General features: G+C 41.9%; 1 protein-coding gene and 1 non-coding gene across 2 annotated transcripts in view; one reads left to right on the forward strand and one right to left on the reverse strand.

Moving 5' to 3' along the window:
* The window catches only part of adarb2 (adenosine deaminase RNA specific B2 (inactive)), a 207673-nt gene that overhangs the window by 3458 nt on the left and 184304 nt on the right, over nucleotides 1-19911 (forward strand). The window lies entirely within an intron of this gene.
* Nucleotides 19396-19468, reverse strand: trnak-cuu (transfer RNA lysine (anticodon CUU)). Its single transcript has one exon. It is a non-coding gene; the product is annotated as a tRNA-Lys (tRNA).

Genomic DNA, 19911 nt, shown 5'->3' on the forward strand with positions numbered 1-19911 from the left:
ATAACTCCAAGAGCTTCTTCATGACAAAAGAACCCAGAATGACATTTAAAGAAGGCCTCACTTACCTCAGATAATCGCAGAGTTCATGATTCAACAATCAGAAAGACGCTGGGTACAAATGGTGTCCATGGGAGAGTTCCAAGGAGAAAACCACTGCTGACCAAAAAAGTACACAAAGGCTCATCTCGCATTTGCCAAAAAAGATCTTCATGATCCCCGAGACTCTTGGGAAAATATTCTGTGGACTGATGAGACAGAAGCTGAACCACTGGAAGGTTTGCATCCTGTTACATCTGGCATAAAACCATCACAGCATAAAAAGAACATCATAGCATCAGTCAAACATGACGGTGGTAGTGTTCAGGATGTGGATGGCTTGCAGTAATTGATGGAACCATGAATTCTGCTCCGTATCAGAAAATCCTGAAGGAGAATGTCCGGCCGTCAGTTTGTGCCCTGAAGCTAAAGCACACTCGGGTTGTGCAGCAGGACAATGATCTGAAACCAGCAAGTTCTCCACTCAGTGGCTAAAAAAAGACAAAATGAAGGTTTTGGAGTGACCTAACCAAACACGATAGCTCGAAAAGTTATAAATGAATTCTGATCAAACTTTGTAGGGCTGTCGAGTGAGCTAATGTTAACAAGCGGTTAATATTTGTCTTACATCCACCAGGTCTTGAAGACCAAATTAATCATTTATTAGTCAAAAACTGTCAAAGAGCCTTATAACTTATAAACTATGATTCGCACAAGTGTGGCATGCACTAACATATAGAAAGTACCATTTAAAGATTTAACATATGGCTGTCATTAAACTATAACCTATTAGTAAACTATTTATTCACCAAAAAGTTTACTTTTACAGTGATACATCATGTAGTAGCTGAGGAAGGAGAAGACGGGTGAGTTAGTGATGCTCATAAATTATTAGAAGTGCCAGATAACATGTCCAACATTTACTTAAACAGAAAAAATGTGGTGTGTTCATACAAACCTTACATTTTTTTCTCATTATGGAGCTGAATGAGAGGGGCTTTGTTCCTCTGTGTGGGAAGGGCAGCCAATCAGAAGAAAGTTGACTTAAAGGGAGGGTAAAGCGAGCTGAAGTTCTTCAGTTTAGAAGGAGGATCAACTGTAGGATTGCACCAAACTGCAGAAATATTTTAAGATTGCAGTCATTAGAAAAACTGTTAAATGCATTTTATTTCATTTACACTGATCATTCTATCATCTGTTAAGTGTAATTTATTGTACTCCACTGAATCCCTGTCACAGAGGGCGATGTCATTGTTTGTGTTTGTGCTGCTCTGCCATCATGAATGAAAGTGAGCTGCTCATGTTGGACTTGGAACTAATAAATGCTGAAAAACAGTTACTTTCTCTGAAGCACAGGATGGAGACGAGACTTCAAAACCGGCTCTGAGGCCGTACACGTATTGTGAGAGCGATGAAATTGAGAAAAGTGGTCTGCGTCACTGTGGTGTGGAAGGTCCACATCAAACTATGCCATAGGCTTTAGAGGCAGGCCACTGATTTAATGCAGTACTATAAAACATTAGATCCCAAGCCCAATGATGCCATATCTACATTTGACGCTGATGCGCAGGAGAGCACACTGAGAAAAGTTCTGTCATTGTCTGTTTTGTCATGACATTGAGCAACACACACAGGCAAGGAACAATATCCACACAAAGGGAAGGATATAAGTTCAATATACACAGAGGGAAGGAGATTAGGACACTATTCACACAAAGGTTATAATTCACACAACCAGAAGAAGGCAAGGACACTATTCACACAAAGTGAATGAGACAAGGACATGAGTTACACAAAGGGAAGGAGACCATAACACTGTTCAAGTACGGGAAAGATGCTTGGACACTTTTTTGCAAAGAGTAAAAAGTTAATGACATCATTCATACAAAAAGGAGACAAGGATGCTACTCACACATAGAGAAGGTGAGAGTTTGAGTATTCTCAAGGACAGAGATCCAAATGTGAGACGTCTCTGTGGAGGCACCAAATGACCAGAGAGAGCAGGAGAGCTTTCAGGATGGCTGATGATCCAGCACGGGATTACATAAAAGGTTTATGTAAAAGCATACCTCTGATGTCACTGTCAAACACTCATGCACAGGCACAGCTACAGAGGTGGGTGGTCAAAGTTGGCAGAAGCAGCTGCTCTTTAAACTACAAAAGATGTTGACAGCAGTCATTTGGGTGAATTAATTTGATTCCCGGTCTGCTGTCATTGCTAAGATGGTAAAAGCTACAAATGTAAGGGCCAACAAATGCTGAATTTTGCTTTAATGTCAGTAATATTAGGTTTTGTTGGCCAAAGTTTGTGGCAGCAACCATAAATAACAATAAATGCGCTTTATGGCCAGTATTCAGCACTGAGAAATACTTTCAGATGAATAATGCCACCTTATTGTTCAATATTGTCTCTCGCTTTCTGTGCCGTCCAGCTGTTTATGCAGTCTGCAAACATTACTGGGCTCTAACAGTTGGAGCCAAATGTGGAAGGACACAACGCCCAAGGGTGATTTGTTTAACTTTGAAAGGTTCTTTGGTTTGTGTTAGATTTGCTGGGAGCGATGCAGCAGCGGATCATCTAGCCTGTTCTCTCAAGTGGGTAGCAGCCAAGAGAGCCTGGGCGATGCGCGTGGGTAGAGAGGAAAAAGATAACCCCACCAGGGACCAAACGACAGTCCTCATTTAGACTTAGGCACCAGGCAGGCCAGCCATTTAGCAACACAGAAACAAAAACTCCATTAGATAATTTTTTCTCTCTCTCTCCGTTCGACTCTCCGGGGAGCGTGGTGTTTTTCTGTAACCAGCAGAGAATGGTTAGATGTATCTCATGAATCATATTAGAGTGCCTTTAATCCTCTAAAGTGAGGGTCACAGGAGGCTGAGGTTGCAGATGAGGAAGCACAAACTGAAGAGGCAAATGACGGGGAAAAAAATCATGGAGGGTACATACTGTACCAGGTAGCAGACAAGATTAATCTTTGGTGCCGGGGTGCCATCGTGCAAGCTGTCAATCTGCACAGCTGGATGTTGCCTTTTCCCTATGGGGCTCAGGGTAAAGAGAGAACAGATGGGAGCTTCTTACCTCCTTGCCTTATCCATTCCTCCTAATCCAACCTAAGCACTTAACCAAAATGATGCGGAGAAGAAGATCACCTGGGTCTGTGGGGGATCAAAGCCGCTTCAGCGAAAATAAGAGAAGTCTTGAGGAAGGAATAGCTGATGTAACAAGAAGAGGTAGATTAGCATTAAATTCTTGACAGATGAAGGAGGGAAAAAAAAAGTTTCCTTGGCGTTGGCAGTAATCTTCGCTGTGAATCACAGCCACTTCTGGATTTGTCGCTAATGGCAGGTACAGCTGCATAAGTACCCATCAAAGAAAGCGTCGTTTCACCGAATGAAAAGCGTGATTATTACGTTTACCTCTCTGAAAAGGCAACGAGGAATCGGTTTGAAAGGATCCAAAGTAACCTTAAAAGAAAGGATGGGAGATGTTCTGTTTTCAGTGCCCCAATTTACATAATTTAGCAGATGGCTCCAGACCAGAGCGACCCCTTCAGTCATATTTCAAACTACACATAGGAGCGTATTTTGACAAGTAAATTGCTTGCTTCTTTGCTGATAGCTGCTCCCTCTAGTAACGAATGTAAGTAATAGCAGCAGAAAGTGACATGGATAAAAGAGTTATTATTGATAGGGGGACACGGCCTTTGGATCTCTCTGGAAGCAGTCACGGATCAATCAGTGAAGATGTTGAAACTGGATGCGGGGGACTGAGAGACTAAGACAGACAGCAAGCAGGAATTCTAATCTGATAATTGTTTATCCTGTGGGGGAGTAATGCGTGTACCAAATTTCACAGCATTCTGCTTCACAGCATTTTTCATTTTGTTAAAAAATAAAAATGTTAACATAATGGTGGCACTCTAGAAAAGACGAGCCGTTGCTGAAGTTATTAGGATTCCTCAACTGAGAGTGCCTGAACCAGATTATCTGTGTAGCTGATGTTGAGATATTTCACTGCAAAGGTCACAACTTTGCCCTACTTGAGAATTCAGGAGCATCGATGGTGTCAATGTCCAGTCTATACAGTTAGGTCAGAGGTTTTTTTCAAATATTCCCTCTGTGCCTGTGTCTTCATTACTTCATGACAAATTAAGAAGATAAACTATCAGGAATTGAATCCACGTGATGAAGTAATACTTGGTAGCTATTCACTGAAACGCTCAATATGAGGTCCAAAGAGATGTTGATGCACGTGAATGAGGTCATCATTAGGCTGAAAAACCCATATAAACCTACCACAGAGATATCAAAAGCTTTAGGAATGGCCAAATCAACAAGCTGGTACATTTTTTAAAAAAGAATGAAAGCACTGGCTGTCTGAGCCAGCCACTGAAAGGCCTCAAAGACCACAGAAGACAACTAAAGCGGATGATCACACAATTCTTTCCTCGACTAAGAAAAAGGCCGTCACAACATCTAGCATGTATAGCTGCCAATGGAACGAGGTCCCTAGTGTTTATTAATGATGCGACTGCTGATCAAAGCAGCAGGATGGATTCTGAAGTGTTCAGCCAAATCAAATGTTGCAAAACTGATTGGACAGAGCTTCACAGTGCAAATGGATAATGACCCAAAACATAGTGCAAAAGCAACCCAAGAGTTTCTCAAGGCAAAGCGGTGTACAGATGCAAAATGACAAAAAATGTGTTATTGCACAAACCCTTATAGATCTAATGGTATGTTGGCTGTATATGAACAAAAAATCCTGATATTGTTATGCATACTTTCAATCTGACTTGGAAAATTGAATGAAAATACAAAATTTTCTCACATTTGGATAAGGTGGGAAAGTTGGTGCAGTGATAAAAGCAAAATGTACACGAGCATGATTGAAACGGAAGCTCCCACAAAATTAGGACCTCTGTGGAGCAATGAGGAGACTGTAACCTTCCTCAAATGAATACATGAAATCAACAGATTAATACTACCTGCTGTTTATCTCATTGAGCCATCTCTTAATGGAATGGGTGGAAATGTGAAGTCATTTGCATGTTATTCTGTCAGTTTTCTCCACATTTTGATGAAAGCGCTGCCTGAATATTTTTGGATTCAGGTCTGAGGAGCTATCATGTAACCCATCTTTGGTCAACATCAGTATCCGCCTCAAAAATCTTCAATCAGCCAAGTTATAATGGATCCTATAATCCATCAGTAGTAGTAAAAAGAGAAAATGGCCTGGCAAATAACTTTTAAGTTGTCGGGCCATTGCAGTCTTGATCAAAGTAGTTAACCACTGCACAATTATGTAATAAAATTGGAATCAACTTACTTTAAAAGGTTAATGACTAAAGCATATGTATTTTGTTATTAAGCCTTAGTTATAAAGGCTTTATAACAAGATATAGTTATAAATTCTTATGTGCAAAAAGAATACTTACGTAACAAAAAAATCATGCGAGGCAGGCAGGAAGAGACGGTTATTGAGAAGTGTTTGAAACATCATAGCAAGGCTGTTTGTTTGCCAGAACAACATTTGACTGGACAGCCTAAGGTGCTGGGAGCACTGATAGCGAAGGGCATGCTGATAATGCAGCCGATTAAACGCCGATCGTTATCTACAGTACAGCTTATGATGGGCAAAATCAATAGCAGAAAAGAGAAGAGGTAGCAATGTGAAAAGATTAAATGTCTCACATGGTCCGATAAAGTGGACGGATGCTGTTTTTAAACTTTGAGAGACGCTGCTGGAAGGAGGAAGTATGAAGCGTTCTCACAGAGTGCCTGACAGAACTTTTTCTCGTCTCCGGCATCCCATCAGACTGAAAATGAGGCCGCACGCTCGCTGTTTTGGGACCTGATGAAACATACAACCTTGCATCAGCTTACTACTCCATCAATGTCCTCAGTATTTGGCAGGCTCATAACACGCCTGTGGTGTATGGATGGGACCAATTTTGGTACAGCGGGTCCACATCCTTGAAGACTTTGAAGAGGGAGACATTTGACACAGCATCAAAGACTCGCTAGAAAGAATGAAAAAGGAGAAAGAGAGGAATAAGGTGGCAAATTGCCTGATGTTAGCTCACATGAAACAAGAGGGCAGATTCAGCGTCACCATCATCAGCCGCCCAAAGGAGCCCCCTGGACTCCGAGTGGGCTAATTATGACATTATGTGGATGATGATGCTGTTTTGTTGCCCCTAAAACTAATTACATAGTCACCCCAAACCCAAAGAACACACGTTTTTGGTTGGCTACTTTGATCTCTTCTTGCATGATGTAAGGACAACACATCCCATGCTTTCACAGCCGTGTGGTTTTCAAAGAGTTGTGGCTGTTGCAGGGTTTCTGTTTCAGGCCACTCATTTATATACACAGGGAATGCAGCCTATGTGGTAGACTTCGGGTCACTATTATCCACTCTGGGCTCCTGTTCACATAATTTAATTCTGGATGAATAAAATGAAAGGAAACCGCAATTAGTGAGTGAAACAGCCATAATTTGGCAGAGGGATAATTATGAAAACTAGTTTCAATAGCAATGATTTTCACAGTGTATAATATCACTTTCTTTGAATGGTGTATTCGCCTCTTTTTTTTTTTTTTTTAAAGCTATTTATACATATACTATTTGGTTTTCAGTTGATCAGAAAATACCAAAACTCAACTCAGCTTGATGAAAGAAAGACTCAAAAACTGATAAACTGCTTTCTCCTGATAGCAACCACACTGCGGCAGCTTAAGAGAATGAAATTTCCGCTCTGCAGTGTATAATGTGGCGGAGCGGCACAGTCTGTCCACTTGTTCAATTTCCCTGTGTAAGCATTACAGAAGAGGCTAAAAGGCTCAAAGATTTGGAGCAAGCTGACGCCATATATTCTGTCAGTAAGATTCTTAGCAGGGGAGCGGAAATGGGAATAAACCGGGGCAGCATTGTTGGTGGGGCAGGTTGAGCTCCTTAGATTGACGACACAAACCATTTGCTGTTGAGTAGCACTCATGGAGAAAGAGAAAAAAAAAGAAAAGGAAAACCCAAAGGATCCCTCAGAGGTCACACTGAAGTCTATGGAGAGGACTGAGGTGAGCTTCCCACAGTGGATGTTTCCAGTGAACAACCAAATATAATAGTGTGTGTGTCTGAAGTGCAGCTAAGGTAGCCTTGAGACCCGCAAATTAGTTCATACATCACATCAGGATTTTAAGGACCTTCTCTTGTTGCAGGCCCTTTGGATCATCATCTAAGTGACTTCAGGAAAAAAAGGTTGCTTCAACATTTGTGGAGGGGCGGTATGAACATTGCTTTCATTTTTATTGCACAAAAGGAAATGAATTGACAGTAAATTGTAAACTGCATCGAGGCCGGCAACAACTATCAACTGCTGCACATTGTATGTTACAGTGGGTGGATATGTTACCATAACGATAGGCTCCTCTGCCATCTGATGATGATGCTATCTGTCATCGACGATGCCACAGGAGGGGCGATAGGATGATTGGATTATGAAGCATGTGGGTGTATGTAGGCTGCGGTTTGTATTGTTAACTGGTATTTATAAGTCATAAGGCACCTCAGCACGTTGCGGAGTAACACAGAAGATTGTAACGAGTAATGTAATAAACTAGTTTCTATAAGTAATGTGATGCATCACTTTAAAAAGTAACAAGTAATGTGCAATAAAGTACTTTAGAGTAACAGCCACAAGATTCCATTTTATACAACTTCTCAGTGTTTTGTGGAAACGGGCTTGTACACTTTTATATATTCTTTTTCTTTTTTCCCGTTACACAACCACTGCAGAGCCCTTTAGCACATGAAGTCGTGTCATGACGGAAAATAAACACATACTTTTGCACACAGGCTCATTTCAGTCTTTTGCGCATTTGGTTAAATGTTGTTGTACTTAAAAAAAAAAAAAGGATTAAATATTTAATACTGTATCAGGTTCCTAATTCATCATCTTCTAATGACTCTAATTAGTCATCTGCTTTTATGCTGGTGCATTTCAGTGGTGAAGTAAGATAAAAATAACTTATTAGTAATAGTTCATTCTTTAACCACCTGTTCCCTGATAAATGACTGTATAATTACAATTACGCCAGAGAAAGTTGGTGCAATGACCTGCAAAATGCTGGAGGTCAGCTGCAGGTGTGCATTGAAGCTATGAGTACATATTGTACAAGTTTCAGAGATCCACTGAGAACTGCTGGACCCATTCTGGGAGAAAACTGCAGTATATGTAGGAAACTTCATCCCAGCGGGCCGGACATCAGGCTTCATCCCAGCGGACTGGGAGGCAGTCTTCAGGCGGAGCTGCCTGGTTAGTGGGAACAGAGGGGAAACTCATTAAAAGTGATCCTCTTGTCCAGTGCAGCCTGATCACTTTCAGCACAGCTATCCACTGAGTTCCCTTTGAAGAGGCGGACCTAATCTCAGGCCTGAAACCTTGTCACGGGTTACTGCTAATGAGAGAAAGTTCTCTCTATTATGATGTCCGGGAGTCCAAGAGGTGACGGAAGCACCATGAGTTGATTTACTCACCTGTAACTTTTAAGAGTTAAAATCTTCAAATGAATGAGGAACATCAAGTTATTTGTGTTCTGGTCTCAGTTTACCAGCTAGGATCTATTTTACAATTTGATATTATTAGAAAGTGAACCTTTCCACACCCCATAATTTTCATTTTGAGTTTTTACGAGTGTTATTCTTGTACCCGCTGCCTATTTGCCCTCATGCCGCTCAATAATCCATATTTACCTTTTCCTCTGCTGGTTTTGTGCCTGTGAGACAGCTTCAGGGCTCCCTTTGCCTTCCCCCCACTCCCTGATGAACCGAGAAAGACACTGCCGTCTATTCTCAGTGTTACCTGTGCTGTATGTACAAAGAGGCGGTGTAGCATAAGTCACATCCCCAGAGGAAACAGTGGGTAAAAAGAGAGGTGGGGAGGGATTAAAGGGGCGAGTAATGATGCCGGGGTAAGAAGAACTGGAGTAAGATGCAAAGTGAAAATACATGCAGTAGCTAGAAGAGACGTATGCATAAATACGCCGTGTTTCATCGTTTGATAAAAAAAAACAAAAAAACAAGTCTTCTGCGCATCCTTCTATGTGGAGATCACACGTGTGCACAGCGCTCCGGGATAACAAGGAAAACGTCAAAAACTCTTTAAACAACCAAAAGCAAAACACGCAAACACAAGCTTAGAAAACTGAGGGTGGAGATGATCAGGCGAGAGTATTCTTGCCTGCCCTGGTTTCACATATGAATGAGTCACAAAGGAAACACAGAAAAGGTGAACATTTTTGAGAAATGTAGGACGAGCTGAAACACATCTGAAGATGTTCCCGTTGCTAAAGCAGTACGAGTGAGGACTCAGTTCGTTTCTCTAATGTCTAACAAGGACAACGGTAGCCTGCACAGCTTTGCACTTTGATTAAAGCTAAGTGAGCGCTTGCTGTAATCCTTGAATCCTTTTTAGTCTCGGTGGGATTTAGGTGAGAATGATTTCCTCTCAGCGGTGAGATTTGTGGTTGCTCGCTCTTTGTTTGGGATGAAATCTCAGTGTTTACTCAATCATTCTTCACCTGCTTTGCAGCTGGCATTTTGGGTCTATCAAACTGCCAGAAAATCTGCCCAGTCACCTGAAGTTAAATACCGAGCTAACAGCAGTGGAGCCACAGTTGTCTTTACATGTGTAAGAGTTTTTTGTTTTTTTTTTCTTTTTCTTTTGGTTTGTTTCTGTTTGTTTTTTAAAAGTGAAGTGAATCCAGCACTTTATAGTATGTTTCAGGCAATTCATGATCCCTACTGAGTCACACTACAGATATGAGTATCTTCGTGAAAAAAAAACCAAAATAAACGTCTTCATGAAATGTGCACCAGTGGCCCCTTTTTTTTTTTCCTCCCTGCAGCAACATCTGGTTAATTACTCTGCAGCGCTAACATGACAGGAAGGCTAACAGTGAATTTGGAAGGTTCAGAGATGGCCGAGCAGAGAGCTTTATTGACTCAGAAGCGTGATTTATGATGCTTCACTGGGAGGACTAAATCATCTCTGCTTGTATGTGCGCGCCTCTCACCACGGGGAGAGCAGCTGAGGCGACAGTTGATTGAAGTCTTAAAATGTTTGTCGGGAATAAATAAGCTTGACTCCTTGTCATTATTCTAAATTCCGACTATTTAACCGAGCGCCGAGACTGCTGTGATTAATTGGAAAGTGTGCAGCCAACAAACGAGGGATTATTTCCCAGCAGATTTAACAGCACGAGTGTTAGCATAGCGCTGTCACGTCTGTCTCCCAGACCGCAAACTCTATGGTGTCTCACTGCGCGTTCTCAAAGGAACAGGTCAGCAGCTACGAGAGATCCGAACCAGTCAAAACATCAGAGTTCGTTTGCCTCACGCTGAAATTAAAGTGGTTAAAATCAATCCCTTATGGTTTCTTGCTTCATTCTTGCATGGCACGAAAAGGAAAGTAAATAAAAATAATAGACGGGATGTCAGCTTACAGGCTGGCATTCGACTTCGGTTCTTGCTCTGTGTGCTTATTTTCTCTCGGGACTCAAGATGTGCAGCCTTGTATGAACTAACAAACTGTAGGGAGGTGCATTCAAGACCCTGGGGTGCAAATTAATATATAAGTGGTTGGTGCAGCACTGTCCACTACAACACATACGACTCATGTGTAACAGCGCTGTGCTGTGACTTTTGCACAGAGTTGAGCAGCCATTAGCTAGCAATGACTGGTGGTGGTCTTTTAGTAAAAGGATTAAAAACTGTATTATAAGCAAATTTGATTTAAGTATCCTAACCTCCTGAGACCCGAGCTCCTGTTTGCAATGCATTTTCAATTTCTCCTTTCTCTATTTGTGATTAGATGGACCTGATATGTATATATACTGAGCTTCCTCTTTGAACAGGAAGTTGTATTTTGTTACATGGTTGTTACATACTTTTGTGAGAAAAAAAAAATGTCCTCAGATGTGGACACTGGGATTATTTTATCGCATAGCACAACAAAAACAACATGACTTAACAAAGTATAAAATACTATTGAGCACAATGAAGTATAAGGTGCAGCAAAGGCAAAATGTAATGTCCCCATATGTGGACGCAGGGTCTCAGGAGGCTAAAGTAAGTGTTCTCTGAACACGTTTCTCTGAAGCGAAACGACTGACAAACTGGTTTGTCATACAAAGTAATCTGAGAGTGCCTCGTGCAGCCTGCACCTGTTCAGCTCGCCTGTTTTTTCAAAGCATAAATGGCAGGAGCTGATTTCCCCTCTCCATCATCTCAGTCTTCTCTGTGAAGGATTTCCTCCTGACGTTCTAAAGGAATTATTAAAGTTTTTTTTCATGCTACACTCTAACTCATCTACATCACAAAGTGAAGGTTATTAGTAAGAGAAAATTTACTGATCTCAGAGCAGTGAAAGCTCTGTCAGTTTCCTGTCCAAGACTGCAGGTTGTTAAAAAAAATAAAGTAAAAATCTACCAAATCAAACATGCAGAGATGCCCACTGAGGTGATACCCTCAGTGGGTATGTTTTTCTAAAATAATAAAAGTAAAAATATAATGAAGTAAAAAGAGGGCAAAAGTTACAATTTATTGCTAGTTTACCTTCAGATATGAATCTGAAGGTAAACTAGCAATAAATTGTAACTTTTGCCTTCTTTTTACTTCATTATGTTTTTACTAACTCTCTCAGTTAAGCTAATATATAAGATATATATTAGCTTAACTGAGAGAGTTAAGCTAAGCTAATATATATCTTATATATTAGCTTAGCTGAGAGAGTTAAGCTAATATATAAGATATATATAGTAAGTAACAGTTGCAACTTAAAGCCCCAACCCCTCTATATTCACGCCTATCAATGGGGTCAATTTGAAGGCCACTCGCTTAGCAAGGCCTATGGAGCCAGTGTAGGTCACAGGGACCAGTGTAGAGGCGGCGGAGAAGCCTTTGAGATGGCTGTGGCTAAAATGGGGGATGTAGTTAGCTGCTTGGACACAGGCTGGGGCTTGATCAACCCCGGTCGGGTCACCTGGCAGAGGGTGTCTGTTGTAAGAAAACTGTTGTGCTCTTCTTCCTTCTACTGTTGCGTAGCTATTTGGAAACAGTGAGATTATTTCTGCTTTAAGAGCATCTCAGCTGAACACACTGAACTAGTGTGTTCAGCTGAGGTGTAAATCCAGTAAGTACTTGCATGTGTGAACTGTGGATAACTGTGTATATTTTGGAGAATAAAACAGTCTTCCTAAAAAGGAGAGGAACCGCTGGGCAGAGATCAAGAGGGAGCCAGTGGACCACTGCCAGGATGCCCCAGGCAGTGTCACACTGGGCAATTTTTCTTGGCAAAATTATGGAATTACATTGAACTGAGGACAGTTTTTCAAGATTGGATAAGCAATGAATAATTTAAGGCCTGATGATTAATCCAGTGGCAAAATGCCCTGTTGAAATATAGAGCTTCTGAAGGTAACTTTAGCCCTCAGGAAAGACAGATGTGGAGGTTTGATATGCGATTTTCTAGGCAAATTTAACCTCACCCTCAACATAAATCGTACTGGCAGGGGAAAAGAAAAAGGTTTATCATGAATGTGTCTACATAACACACAATTATAGCTCAATTGTCCAAATGCACCCATGAAGCGACGCGTAAACTAAGTGCAAATCACTTCTGAAGTTCGGATTGGTCCCATGTATAATCCTGCTGTTGATACAGACTTTCAAGCTACTTTGAGGATGAGCTTACAGGGTTTGCTTTGAGTAAAAGACTCTCATACTGTCAGTTATGTGTATAGCTTACTGAGAAACTTCCAAAACATTTTGAAGAGTTGTGGGATTACAGCATTAAACGGTCTAAACTGCCTGTGTGTGTTCCTGGATATGTCTGCAGCACAAGAATTAGAAAGCGCAAGACAGGCAGAGAGTGCAAGCTGCTTTACTTTCCCTGATAAATATAGATATAGGTGCCAGTGTATTGCTCTACACAGTGAAAAACACAACCTGAATCAATTTCACAATTAGCCAGTTCAGTGTTTAATTAAAAAACAACAGTCGCCTTTGAAGAAATCAATTCCAACTAGAGAGGCAAAAAAAAAAAAGAATTCCCCAGCCAGTTTACTATCCCACAGCGCTGTCAATTCAAAGACATGCAGCGAGATGCTTTTGGGCCTTTCTTTTGTATACATACATTACAGATTAAAGAGAACATCCTCCCTCAGCATTAGTCGTGTTTGTTGGGACTATTTTAATGATATCTCCCTTGAGAGTTAAAAGTTAAGCCAACTTTAGCTTTTTGGGAAACAAGCAAAGAAAAAGCAGAACAGACTTTAAAGCACTGCAGCAGCTGCATGCCTGTATCCAGACTATGGTTAACATATAAAAGATACCCAAACTATGATTTAAAAACATTTTAGGAACTTTTAACGTTTCTAAAATCATTCATACGTCAATTAAATTCACACGCTCTCTCAGTGCTGCCGAGCGTGTCGGCAGAGTTTCTTCTAATTGGTTATGACTCACAAACAATGAGGGAGAGCCATGTTCCTGCCAGCGTCGCCACGATGTGCCTAACAGCGGCGCAAGACTTAAAAAAGTGATGACTGTACAAGCTTAGCCCACCGACAAAGAGAGGAGAAGAGATTACAGAAATACAGAGAACGAGAAAATGATTACCGGTGGCTGCGATGCGTCAGTGAACATTTGCACAAAGCCAGCTGGGTTTTTTCCAGTCAGCTAGGAATTTGGGACATCAAACAACATGCAGTGGGAGAAAATCAAAGCACGAGTGGGAGGCTGCAGAAAACAGATGTAGATGGAGCACTCTCCAAATGAAGGGTCAGGTCCAGACCTCCCCTCATCCCTCCAAAGAATTAAGCAGCTACGTTACAGAGAACCCACAAACGATTCTTACTAAACATTAATTTTTAAAAGCTGTCCTCATGAAAAACAAAAACAAAGAGCTGAAAGACACAGTAAAGCATAGTTGAGAGTCAGCTGATTATTTTCGGTGAGTTCACCAATGATTTGATCTGATCAGTTCTTATTTGTAAAACTGCCTAAAGTCAAACCACTGCCAACACTGCATCTCCAAGCATGACAGTGTTAATTGGACAACTACACAGAATATTCACATTTTCCATTTGGAGTCTACATTACTCTATGAGTCTGGTCCTTGAACGGTATTGTCTCTGGCAGGGCTTTTGGTTCCCACAGTTATTGATCTGCCAGCTTTACTTTGCATCGACAGCGCTTTTATCCCCTCCACTTGTGAATCTACAAGAACTGTCTGTCGCTGTGTGCATTTAGTTTATTTCCCCACCTTCACATTAGAAAAAAAAAACAAACCTCACCAACATTCATGCATGTCTGGCATGTCAAACGACAGCCGAGCCGAATTCTCACCCTACTTTCCTCCTGCACTCATGAGCCCGTTCGTCCGTCTTGACGGGGATCTAGTCTTTGCCGGCGCTCACCTCGATGTGCGGTTTTAGTGAAGGGAAAAGCTTGAAACTTCAAACGCCGCCGGGCTCTGACGCAGCGATAAAACCAGCCTGATGAAAGACTGGCGCTTCAGAGAAGGAGGAGGTGAGGAGCTTAACTTGGGGGATTTAGCAGCTCTGTCTCTCACTTCCTGCGTTTTGTCGAACACTGTGTAGACTTCATGCCTGATTGTTATTCAGAGTTGAGGGAAAGTAATGACACTTGTCTTTGATCTGTGGAAAATGTTAACATGGGTGTGGAAAAAAAAGGTGAGTTAGGAGTGGGAACAATTTTTCAAAGCTCATTAGATTACCAAAGGATGCTTTCGGAAAAGAAAAAAGATTATAAAAGTAAAAGGTGGATTCTGCTGTACAGTGTGAAGGAGGTGACAGCCTGCTGTCCCTGTCTGAGCTACATGTAAAAGTGTTTACTACCACCATCTACTGTTCACACGGAGGAGCTGACTTTCAACCACTGCATTCATTTGGCTCAACCACAAATATGATGCTTTGATTGCAGGCAGAACATGTCATAGCATCATTATGTTCGCAGGGCAGGAGGTGGTGGTGGGGACTAAATCCAAAAGTAATTTGTTTTAAAGTAGCACAACAGTTCACAGCTGCGAACATCAGTTCACTTAAAATGGAGTCCTCTGCATTTTCTTCTTCTATCTTAATATTTATAGACGCAATTGTCTCCAAAGACAGGCCCTCTCTGGGTTCAATTTTTGCACCATTAACCAGAATCCTGCATTTAAATCGTTTTCGTTCAAACGGCGCCGGCTACAGCTCGGCTCTTTGCAATGACTTGGTGCCGTGATGAAGCAGGACCGGTTACTGAGCTGTCTGCAGGGAGCGAATGCTATTTTCTTGTGAGGGAATTCAATGTTTCCGAGAGCATCCACTCAGAAAGTTCCCATCATTTGAAGACAAAGTAAATAGTTAGTCCATTACAACATGAGCTCCTGCAAAGAACTGTCCTTTAAAGTTTAGGTGGCTGCAGACGTTCTTCTGAGCCTCTTTGAAGTGTGTATTAATTAAAGCTGCTAATTGTAGCATTCAGAAGATGAAGAAGTTGTGCTATTGAGGCTTCCCTGGCTGCTTGCTGCAGCCATCATTGTGTGCCCTTACTATAAATATAAAATGCAGATGGCTGCAGGATTGCACAAAAGATAGTAAAGGCTGTTCTTTAAGTACAAACATCTTTGCAGCAGGAATTGTGAGGTTCGTAGTATTTTCTTACATAAGGACTAACTTTTATGTGCTATTGTGTATTTGTAATTAGAAATATTGTTTTTATTTTTAAAACAAATATGCAAAATCTTTTTTTTATATATACAATTATAAAAGCTTTTTTGAGGCTGAACAGAAAAAGGAGATAGATGCTCAGCAGCACTCACTAAATTCATTTCAGAGAGTCACTGCTGCTCAGAGGATCTCTTTGTCGTGGCCTCCCGTCCCCCGAGAGCCCTTTAACTCTGGCCTCATCAGAGTCCCACAGAGACCTCTCTGTCAGTCACCCAGACACCGACCTCTGATTGGATCAAAGATTGATTACATCCTATTCATGCACCGGCATCGTTGGAGGACAGAAACGCATGCAGCCCTGGTCAATGGAGCCTTGTAATCAGTGCCAATGCAGTGATAACATGATGCTGTTGTGGTAGAGAATGGGGGGGGGGGGGATCACTCAGCTGATTCCCGCAAAGTCAAGTTCAAAATCGGCCACGTCCTCAGCGCATACAAAGTTAATTGCCGAGGGAGGATTTGGTTTCTGAGAGCTTTTTGTGACTTCCAATCAGCCTTTGATTCATCTCTGGCAAATGCAGTGAAAAGCATCCTATAACCCTAATCCTCATTAATCTTAAAACACATAATATTTCATGTGCAAACCACCAAGTTTGACGCTCATTTAGTCAAAAACCAGCTGATTTCACTTGATTACTCATAGTCTTGTTTTCATGAAAGCAGAGACTCAGAAGTGACAATGTGTTTAACGTCAGCAGTGATGAAGCGACGTGAGTGTGATAACTTTGACAATATGAAAACGATTCAGCAGAAGGATCTTCTAATGGTAAAATCCCTGCAGCCATCTGTTGGTGTAATGAAATGGCTGGTGCTGGCGGAAGATCTGGATGACCTCTCACCATCCGCGCCCGGCATATGCCACTCTGCCGAGTTGAAGTCGCAACCTTTCCAGCGCTGATGACCACCAGCAACCTCATAATCATCAAAAGCTCATCTGTTACAGTCACAAATCCCGCGGTGGTCTGGATTTTCGAGGATTTGCAAAACAGAGCGCACCATATGCTGCCATTGTGCGCACGCACAGTCTCGCAAACAAAGATGGGGAAATTAATTAAAACTGCACTTTGCTGGTTGGATTTTTAAGACCTGCAAATATCACAGGAAAACAACAAATGCGCCCTGTCTGATCTCGGTTTTATTTGTGGGGGGGGGGGGGGGGGGGGGGGGGGGGTATTAGAGTTGTCCATCCACGAGTGCTACGACTCGCTGCACCCAAGCTTCCAATTCTGCTTGCATTGTGAGATTAACAAACTCAATTCCTCGTCGAATAATGTGAGCAAAGCGTCATTGTTACTCGCCAAACCTCCTGCCACTCTCACAACTGTGACTCTTTAATGCTACAAACGCACGCAAGGCTTTAAGTAATTGTGGGTGCTAGCTTTAAAGTGCTAATGAGGTGGATATTAGTGCTGTAGTTAAAAAAAAAAAAATGTGTGCGCAGTTCTAAGTGAAGGTCTGTTTGACTTTTTTGTGGTGGCATCCTTGATCTGTGTGAGAAGAGTGGAGTTAGGCCGAGACGCTGTTGCACCAAGCAGAGGCAGTTTCAAGGATTACTGTCGGGGCGGAAAAGAGGCAATTAATCTCTGTCTTCAAAATGGAATACAGCTGAGCTTCAAGGCCTTTAGGATCTTTTGGAAAATGATAAGCTTCTGTTTACTAATTTTCCCATGCGGTGGTGCTGATGTTTTGTGCAAGTATGCGGCAGATATCCAAATATGCATGTGCAAGTGTGCAATTGTGGGTTAGTTAAAAGCAGGTTTAGTGAATCGTTTAAAAAAAAAAAAAAAAAAATCAGACATGCATGAGAGCATCAGTGTTTGTTTGATTTAGTTTTGCTCATTTTCTGTTACAGCCAGTTCCCGAGCAGCTCCAGCATCCAGGCTGCTATCAGTTTGAGCAGGATGTTTGATCAGAACTAAGCTCTGCTGACATTTGATTTTTTTTTTCTTTTTTTCCAAACATACATCCCTGTCCCCCTCTTGGTTGTCAGGTCAAAGCCGGTACAGCTCATAATGTCTGCATGAGGCGTAAAACAAACAGAGTGCCAGGAAAACTGTGCTACGCATGTCCACAACAGAGCTTCAGAGAGCTGATTTTTTTTTTTTTTAATTTCACAGATTTTTAGGTTTGCACTTGAAATCTGCCGTCAGGGAGGTCAGGGGAGTTTCCAGAATTTTACCTGCCTGACACCAATGAGCATAAAAACCCCAAACGTAGCTGTACATCATTTCCCTTCTGGCTGCAGAATTCAGCCTGATCAGACCTGGCACAACAAGCGTCTTTACCTTCAGGAGCTCTACAGCGGCTTTCTCCATCTGTCTCTGCAGATATCACTCTCCATCTGCCTGAAAACACAAATGACAACAGGAACAAACATGAAATTATGTAGCTTGAGCTTAAACTTGTTTCTCTTGTATCAATAAGAATTAAAATTTGAAAAAAAAAACTGTACAGTATATAAAGTGTTTAATCAGATCAGACAATGAAATCCTGCTGCAAATCCACAGAAACATTACCTAAGATACCTAAGCCATAATTCATTTCCCATGGGCCAGCACATTTTCAAAGGGTTAAATGCAAATTTATCTCATGTTTAAAAAAAAAAAAGTTAGCAAGGAGGCCGAGGACTAGTGAGTGTCAGAACCATTGTCCTTGATGAAACAACAAAGATCCATGAATACATCAGGAAGATGGCCACAAAGGATCATGTGCTTAGTGAATATCTCAGGCAGCAGGAACCTGAGAAAGAAGAGGAGGAAGAACAGGAATCATCATGGAAGGACAGGCGTCTGCACAGCATGTACCACCGGCAGATAGAAGAAGTGGCAGATAGAGGAAAATCCTACCAATGGCTGGACAAAGCTGGACTGACAGGCAGCACAGAGGCACTAATCATGGCAGCACAGGAAAAAGCTCTGAGCACAAGATCGATAGAGGCTGAGGTGTACAACCACACAAGGCAAGACCCCAGGTGCCGGCTGTGCAGAGACGCCCCTGAGACAATCCAGCACATAACAACAGGGTGCAAGATGCTAGAAGGCTGGGCATACATGGAATGCCATAACCAAGTGGCCGGCATAGTATACAGGAACATCTGTGCCAAGTATGACCTGGAAGTCCTGAGGTCAAAATGGGATACGCCCCCAAGATTGGCTGAGAATAACAGAGCTAAGATCCTGTGGGACTTCCGGATACAGATAGACAAACTTGTGATGGCTAACCAACCGGACATAGTGGTGGACAAACAAAGGAAGAAGGTCGTAGTGATGGATGTTGCAATACCAAGTGATGGCAAGCAGAAAAATACACGAGAAGTTCGACAAATACCGAGGGCTCAGAGAAGAGCTAGAGAGGACGTGGAAGGTGAAGGTAACAGTGGTCATCAGAGCAGTGACCCCCAAACTGGGAGAATGGCTCCAGCAGATTCCAGGAAAGACATCCAAGATCTCTGTGCAGAAGACTGCAGCCCTGGGAACAGCTAAGATACTGCGCAGGATCCTCAAGCAGGGGCGGGGGGGCTGGAGACAACAGTGCTAACCATCACGCCGCCCAAAACTTACACGCCCAACGTGGGGCTCGAACCCACGACCCTGAGATTAAGAGTCTCATGCTCTACCGACTGAGCTAGCCGGGCTGTGTTGACATGATTGCTACTAATACGATGTTTTGTTTTTCCAGTCACCAAAACAAAACATCGCATTCGCAGGGGGATGATGAATAGATCTTAATAATCAGTGTATGTGTGACAATGTTTGTGTAAAGTTTTGCTCAGATTGGCCCACCCATTAAAGTGGAGTTAGGGTACATAAAGACATACAATGGGGGAAATAATGATTTGAAACTACCGTAAAAATTACAGACTGCTCATTTTTTTGGAAGTTAGAAAACTTACAAATTCAGCATCCGCAACGATGATGATGATTATCAGTAGTAGTAGTAGCAATAGTATTAATATTGGTACTCTTGTCGTTGTTCCATAGTGTAGTGGTTAACACAGTTGCCTAAAACATGAAAAAACACTGACCTCAAGACCAGGAGGAGACACAAAGCTCTGGAAGAGTTGCATCATAAAAATGT

Source organism: Archocentrus centrarchus, chromosome 20 (genome assembly GCF_007364275.1).
Source record: "Archocentrus centrarchus isolate MPI-CPG fArcCen1 chromosome 20, fArcCen1, whole genome shotgun sequence".
Lineage (NCBI taxonomy): Eukaryota > Metazoa > Chordata > Actinopteri > Cichliformes > Cichlidae > Archocentrus > Archocentrus centrarchus.